A 7359-nucleotide genomic window follows, 5' to 3' on the forward strand; every position below is an offset into this window, starting at 1 on the left:
ACATTGTCTAAGTGGCGGCACGAAACCGTAATAAATATTATGTGCACGGCACTACGCGAAATACGGCAACCGATACAGTTATGAGTTAGTACGAAGAAATAACAAGTTTTTGGTGACGGCGCGCTGCGTCGCGAGCGAAGTTTAGCGAACCAAAACGTTCAAACGAGTACAAAATGTACAAATATGTCAAATTTAATTTTTGTATGTTTTGTCTTGACCAATGATGACGTGACGTCGAAGGGTCGTGAATAACTTGCGATACATGAGTTCGTATTAAAATTTATTTTTATCGGACTATACCACTATACGTATACTATTATTGGGTACGTCTTATAATAATATTGCTACAGGCGGTGACTTGTAATTATTCTTTTTATTTTTCAACATAATTTTTTTATTAGGCAATCTTTTACAAAAGTTGAACAATAAGCTTAATTGATATTTTTTTTTTTAGTACACACAGAGTGAAGAGACCTCCCAGTGGAGATACTTTGTCAATAGATCGCTATTATAGCTAACTCATGCACTTATTGCAATTACATTTTTTTTTTACATCATTTTACATAACAGCTAATGAATTATATACGCATGTGAGCAGCTCACGACACCACTGTCTTTTTAATCTCTTTTTGGGATTACCAAGTATGGATATGGACGCGAGTTAAGAAATAAGTAGATTGGGATGACGGTATAATCGGTTATTGAAGCGTTTGTAATGACGTAGTTTGGCTAATTCCGTGACTGTAGATATTTTTAGATCAGAGTTGATGGATTTATTTGAGACATAGAATGGAGCTTTTGAAATAGTACGAAGGATTTTAGACTGGATGTAATCATTCTTAATAAAAAAATGTTATAAAAGTCACAATTAAAATACATATTATTATGTTTTATATTTAATTTTTCAAATAATGTGAATGATAAAATATAAAGCAACGATATATACGTTTGAAGTATAACAGATGTATATAAAATATCATGACTGGATTACCAATAGGGACTAAGCATAATAAAGCATCATAAAACATTCAACATAACGCTTTCGAATCATTTGTGACTTACGCTGTCAAAAGTTAAACGAATACTTGGAAATAATTTTCAAACAATAAAATAAATAAATAAAAACGTGTAGATTTATTATGATAATCCCTATTTTCCCTATATTAATCAAAATTAATATTTCACTATTATTATACTGTTTGTGATTGAACTGTAACAAAAAAGTTTTAAATTCTTATTTTTCGTATATTATAAAACCGATATCACGATCAATATTGAAAACGTAATAAATAGACAATCAATTATTTACTGTAACCCAGTATCGAATTATTTTCTTTTTTCTCTATAATATATCGATCAAGTCAGTTTTCGATTACTTCATGGCGTTATTATAATAGGTACTATATCTTATGTTCAATTGCAGCTATAAATCCTTTATTGCCCCATTTTTCTCGCAATCTCGGTTTTCAGATGGTCTGTTAAGTTTTGATTTTTCGTTTACATTTATTTTGTTCCTTCCTAGTGTTACTATTTGAACGATATAATGCTTATGTCTATATAATTTGTTTGCTATTTGTACGAATAAAAATAATAATATGTATATCCGGTCTTATGATACTTTGCATAATTTGACTTAATTTCATCTTAATACTTTCTTTTAATTATATTAAGTAACTTTTAAGATGGATGATAAATACATTGTCATAAAATGTACTTATTGTACCTACTTTTTAAATAGATTTTAAATAAAGTTTGAATATAAAAAAAAGATGGACAAACCTAATATTATTAAACTTATTAAATTGTTTATCTATTTTAGAAATAGAAATTAAAAATTTGAATAGCTATTATTCAAATAAACTTCTATCAAAAATGTATTTGACAATAAATAAACTAAACAACTAACCTAGTTTTCTTATTTCAACTAAATTTTACATTTTTAGTGAAAAAATTTTACAAATTATAAAATTTGAAGTACCATAATATGCACTCCTTCTATTATAAATGTATATTATAATGTATTCATTTTGTTTATTATATCAATCATACTTACTATAATTATAATATACATTATAATATATATTTCAACAAAAATCAATTTTGTGTAAATATATGATTTTTAATGTATTTAGAAGCTGAAAGTGCAAAAATAAATTATGGGGTGTCGTACCAAGCCACAACATTCCTTTCATCTAAACTTTATATGCTTATAAATATTAAATTATGGATTATACGACATTTAAATATTCAACTTTAGTTGGAAGTTCTCGTACCCATAAGTGAAATTTCAAATGGTGATCGCTGTTTAAAAATTAAAATAAATACTTCAATAAATTTATAAGGGTAGTGGTTAAAAATATTTTCACTAAAATTAACTACAAACGTGTAGGTATGTATTTAAATGTTTACATAAAAAAGTCTTAAAAAATATAGTCCAAAGTTATTTATTACAATATCATTACAACTTAAAATAAATACAATTTCTGAATTATTATTGGTATGAAAAATACAGTGTTTAACCATTTTATATTTATACATTTAAAAAAAAAAATTGTGAAAACATTTGTCAAATTCTCATTGCAATTAACCCTTGTGTAGGGAAACTAGACCCTAACGCAATATCTCATTTTTGTCGCCGTGTATAGGAACTAACGTACTACGTTTTATGTTTTTACCTGCTAGACTCGTGTAAAAACTTAATATTTCCCCATTGTATGAATCAAAAATACACACGATGTAAACAAATATAAACATACTGTAATGTAAACATTGTAGTATACTATAAACAAAAACGGTAGAAATAACTCAGAAATTGATTAAACGATGAAATTCTTTGTTTATTTAAAAAAATACTTCGTTCATAAAACCAACAAAAAAATAATGCAAGCATTATATTATAGGCCTATATGGTATAGACAAATTAAATTAAAAAAGATTTAAATATTCATAATAATAATATAACGGTAATAAAAATGGTCAGCATTATTATTGTCTCTGTGTTCCATTAAAACCCGACCTAACCCGCGTGTATTTCATTTCTACCATACGCGAATAAGTATAAAATGCATAACGATGCGCCGTTTGTGGTATATCTGTTAGAACCCATCAAAACTAAAAAAATAAAAAATAGTACCTTTCGGGATACCTAAGTTTAATGAGACCCGTCTAGACTAAATAATATCGTGTGTCGACATTTATATACCTTACCGTGAGCACAACTACGATAATACGATAATGTTTCAGACAATCAATGGATTATACGTTTTTCCGGTCGGACAAAAAAAGTTACAAAACTTATGCTACGGTACGGCACAAACTACCATGATTATGCCTTAACTCGGTGGTAACCGACAGGAGCGTTGCGTCGTATTTACTATTCTAAGAACGAACGCCGTCCGTGATGCCGTAACGGCGGTGATATGTGGCAACTCGCCGAGTTTTTTGAAACCGAAAAACGATTTAAAACAATGGATCGATGTCCCGATACAATGGACACTCGTGGGAGCGCAAACTTACACATGTCAACACGAAATTAAAATTTGAAAATTCGGTGAACAAAAACTGCGATAAACCTATGTATTAAAAAAAAAAATTAAAACTTTAGAACCAAAAAAAATTAATCAAATGGTTTTTTTTTTAATTAACACTGTTTATAAAATATAGGTTAAAATAATATGCTAAAATGTTCATACGATGAAGCGAAAATTCACTGGTGAGATTCGAAACAAAATTTCTGATAAAATTTTCAATCCCAATAACCCAATTATTTCGTTCTTGTTATATTACCTATATGGAATTTATTGGCATTTTGTTCATATACTTAGACTGTCAACACTTATCAAAATAACTTTGTTAATAACTAATGACACCAAATTATGTTTAACCTTAAATGACTAAACACAATAACTATAGCTGTTGATATTTTATATTAAAATGGTTATTTGACTGTTCTTTAACGAAATAATATGCTTGGCCGAGACACAATACATATTTTATAAATACGTATATAACATTCAGTAATTTAATAAACGTAAGTGATTCTAAAAAAAAATTTTTATTTCCTGAACACGTACATATTACCTACTTATAATATATTATATTCAATCTATACATGTTGGGGCGCAAACCGACTAATACGCCTTACAACTATTAATAAACGGTGGAAGCATCCAACACAACCTTTTAAACCATAGGTACATAATATTGTCTAATAATTGTTAAAAGTTTATTTTTAAAGTGGTGTAAGATATAGATACAATGTCACATTTTTAACTAGTTAAACCGTATAACAATTTGGTAGTGATAAGCAGGTACATAATAATTAAATTAATTTGAACTTAATAAAAAATATTATAAAAAAAAAATTTTTAAATTATTCCATGGTATTTTAATTTAGAGTTACTGATTAGATGAAAGTAGAAGAGTATAAGACCTTCAAAACAAAATAAATAGTTATACGTCTATTATAATACTAATGTATTTACAAGGCAATAATTTATCAATAATCAATACCTTATAGGTAAATACTAAATATAATATTTATAGAAATTTTATACGTGACAAATATTTTTACAAGACCATGCACGACAGTCTAGTGATTTTAATTTTTACGCACCGATTACATTTCATGTGGAGTATCGGCTCATCGCTGAGCTCATCGTCTTAGTAAACAAACCCCATCATTTGTTGTCAATATTGTTAGCCAATAACCGCTTAGTAACTAGTTGCTGTTCTAATAAAAAAAAACCACTTCGCGTTCACGTCGTAAGTTTACGTCTTTTATTTTTTTATTAATGTAGGAGGGGGTAGGGGTTAAAGATGGTCATTGGTGTGAATGTAATTTTAAAATCTTAACCTTCAGATAATTTTTTGGTTCTCTATTTATTTGCTAAATTTGTTTTTATAAACTTATTGGATATACGTATACATTTATGTCACGTAAAATATTCGCATTGTTTTACCACTGAGTATTTACTTTAACATAATATAGTAGATATAATAGGTAATCAATGACTAATATGAGTGTTTGAAAGCATTATAATATTGACGTTTTAACAATACATTTATACCATAATAATATGAGGAGACGACAAATTTTTAAAGTGAGACGACCCTTAATTTTTCTTTCAATGGTACGTTATAATTACACCCCCCTTCGAAATTTCACCGCTGAAAATACATGGTATACCTACACTTACCCTCGTACACTATATATATACCACCTGCGCATCACTCGCACGAACGCGTACACCACCGGAAAGGTGACAACGCTAAAAGTATTTTTAAATCGATATACATATGAGGACGACACCGCAAGTCATTTGCGGCGAGATGAAAAAATTATACATCATAGCTAGTTATTACCTTTGTGTCCATGGGGGCACGTGGATCCCTCTTCTGGCGGTGCCACGAATTTTCCGAAAACGCCACCACGGGAAACTGTCGGCGGCCGACGAGAGCGTCGCGTGACTACTGCCGTTTCGGCGGCCGGCGGGGCACGATAAAGGGTCCTTTGGAGAACGCGCGACCACTGCGACGGCGGCGGCGGCGAACTGTTGCTCCTATCTCTTTTGGCCTGCGCGCATCGTAGTGTATCTATGGCGGTGGCGGTGGCGGTGGCGGTGGCGCTGTTTGCGGTTCGCAAACGGTTTGGACCGCGCACGACGATCATACTATGCGTATTTCCGTTGACCATCCGCTATAAAATAATAATAACTATTGTTTATAATACCGAGAACGGAAATCTCCGGAAGATTTCGGGGAACCGGAAGTCGGCCGGCACTTGGTAGGTACCGCCTACACAATGATGTCCGACGGTGGCGGTCAAGCGCGTAATTTTATATTTGAATCGACATAGGTATTAAAATAAATGTGTGCAAGGGGCTTTCATCATTCAATCCATCGATTTTCAAGTCGATAATAACATTGAATAGGAAATAGAACCATATGACAACGCATATCTTGTAGAAATATGAATCATATATTATACTGTCGTACTCGTTGTAGTGAGTGGATATAATATGTTTTTTTCATAAATATGAATGATGGGCAGTGGCGCAGCTAGGGCTAAATAGTTGGGGAGGGAGGGGCTGTAGCTCCCACATGATATTACATAAAAAGTAACCCGTGGGGGCGATGCCCCCACGCCCCCATATATATATCCACTTAAAAATATAAGAAAAACCATACAAAAAGACCAAATATTTATTTACTCAAGTTTTATTTTTCACAATAATAATATACTGTCTGTGGCAATCAGAATAAAAATCCACAGACTACACTATAAGTTTAATGTTTATATTACTCACAGCCACATGAAAATGATTGAGCAAATATTTTTTTTAAAACTAATTAGTGTAATTACCACATTTTTAATATTTAGTTACAAATATTACACTAATTAGCTTTTAAAAAATATTTCATCAATCAATTTCATGTGGTTGTCAGTAATATTGTAGTCTAGGATCGGGGATTTTTTTCCGGGATTGTTCGTCGGAGGTTTCAATTCACTGTATCTATATTATAGTTCTGTGCATATACTGTAAAATTGTGTGTAGTATTCTTACCAATATATTGATTACTTAAAACAAATACAGGCATATAGCTACTGATGTTTACCATATTTATCACAGGCAATATAAAATAATTATAAAGTTTAAATAAAAATCTGATAATTAATTTCCAAAAAAATAAAAAAAATACCTAGGTACAGTGGAATTTTTAAAGGTTTATTAATATTTTAGGAAACAATTGAATCATTTATTTTGCGGGGGCTATTACACGTTTGGGGTGGGGGCTAAGCCCCCCCCCCCTAGTTGTGCTTATGCTGATGGGAGAGTATAAGAATATTTCAAAACATTCCCTAGCCACACCACTGGAGGCACGTGCGAGATACGAGATTACCGTGGTTTTTCGACGTGATAATATAAAACATAAACGTAAGTAACTTCCATAATACGTATATAATTACAAGTTACAACTCCGCGGGCTCTCTGGCTATAACAATATTATTGTACAGTATACCAACTTACCTGCATTTATACGAGTAGGTACCTAATGTAGGTACTAAAATGTGTATACTCGATAGCCAATGATCAATTTAAGAAAATATTTCATAGCAAAAGGCTAGTACGTCATTATATGGGTCAGTATGTGAATAGGCACACGAATTGTATCCCATGATTTTTTTTCATTTATTTTGATAACTTCCTATTGTGTATGAATAATATAAAAATAGATTTTTCTAAAACAATAAAACACATTTTTAATGGTTCGAATAAATTTTTGAACATCAAAAATTGGTAAAATTATGTATAAGTTTAGACACAATGTCATAATTTCCTACGTCTAATGTGATGT

The 7359-nt window shown here is 30.8% G+C and overlaps 1 protein-coding gene across 1 annotated transcript in view; it reads right to left on the reverse strand.

Annotated features, from left to right (window-relative positions):
* LOC132943174 (calcitonin gene-related peptide type 1 receptor) overlaps positions 1–5541 on the reverse strand; it is a 153916-nt gene extending 148375 nt beyond the window's left edge. Inside the window, exon 1 of the mRNA XM_061012031.1 lies at positions 5365–5541. The gene's annotated coding sequence lies outside the window, so the exon portion shown is untranslated. The remainder of the gene's footprint in view (positions 1–5364) is intronic.
* Positions 5542–7359: the final 1818 nt, after the last annotated feature.

The sequence above is a fragment of the Metopolophium dirhodum genome, chromosome 4, assembly GCF_019925205.1.
Source record: "Metopolophium dirhodum isolate CAU chromosome 4, ASM1992520v1, whole genome shotgun sequence".
NCBI classification, from domain to species: Eukaryota; Metazoa; Arthropoda; class Insecta; order Hemiptera; family Aphididae; genus Metopolophium; species Metopolophium dirhodum.